At 33.1% G+C, this 1,107-nt stretch overlaps 1 pseudogene; it reads right to left on the reverse strand.

The window, feature by feature from the left end:
* Positions 1-342: 342 nt before the first annotated feature.
* LOC142841925 (U2 spliceosomal RNA) lies at positions 343-466 on the reverse strand (annotated as a pseudogene).
* Positions 467-1,107: the final 641 nt, after the last annotated feature.

A 1,107-nucleotide genomic window follows, 5' to 3' on the forward strand; every position in this document is an offset into this window, starting at 1 on the left:
TTTATCTACTGTCTTCAGAGACATGTCTATTCAAACTTTTGCACATTTTTAATGGTTTCTTATTTTATTGCCTGTTGATATGTAAAGAAATAGACAATACTATATAAAATAGGAATCAAAGAGGGTATTATTTTATTGTGAAGTAGAACTGTATTTTTTACATTTTTAATGTTTAAGTGTAATATTTTTTCATGAAAAATTCTAATCATAGCTTCCCCTCCCTCATACTTTTCCAGATCCTCCCCACCTAGCCAACCCATTCAACTCCATGTCTTCTTTCTTTTTTTTAGAAAATAAAAAGGCAAATAAAAAACAAATAAATCATAATAAACAAGGAGCATAAAAGCATGAAAAGCACACATGCATGCCAAGACATATATGTATACCCATGAAACCCATAAAACCCCAAAATGACTGATAAGAACAGATACTACACTTGATCTTAGCCAAAAGACCAGACAGGAGGACCAATGGAACTGAACTGAAGACCCAGATATTAATCCACACACCTACAAACAGATGATTTTTGACAAAAAAGCAAAAAATATAAAATGGAAAAAAGAAAGCATACTTAACAAATGGTGCTGACATATCTGAATATCAACATGTAGAAGAATGAAAATAGATTCATATTTATCACCATTCACAAAACTCAAGACCAGATGAATCAAAGATCTCAACATAAAGCCAGCTACATTGAACCTCATAGAAGAGAAAGTGGAAGGTACACTTGAACATATTGGCACAGGAAACCACTTCCTAAATATATCGCCAGTAGCAGGGACACTGAGAGGAACAATTAATAAATGGGAGTTCCTGAAACTGAAAAGCTTCTTTAAGGCAAAGGAAACAGTCAACAAGACAAAATGGCAGCCTACAGAATTGGAAAAGATCTTCACCAACACCACATCAGACAGAGGTCTGATCTCCAAAATGTACAAAGAACTGAAGAAATTTGTCATCAAAGACAAAACAAAATAAAAACAAAAAAATCAAACTATCCAATAAAAAATGGAGTAGATACCTAAACAGAAATCTCAAGAGAGGAATCTAAATTGCTGAAAGACACTTAAGGAACTGCTCAATATCCTTGACTATCAGAGAAAT

This window comes from Microtus pennsylvanicus, chromosome X (genome assembly GCF_037038515.1).
Source record: "Microtus pennsylvanicus isolate mMicPen1 chromosome X, mMicPen1.hap1, whole genome shotgun sequence".
NCBI lineage: Eukaryota > Metazoa > Chordata > Mammalia > Rodentia > Cricetidae > Microtus > Microtus pennsylvanicus.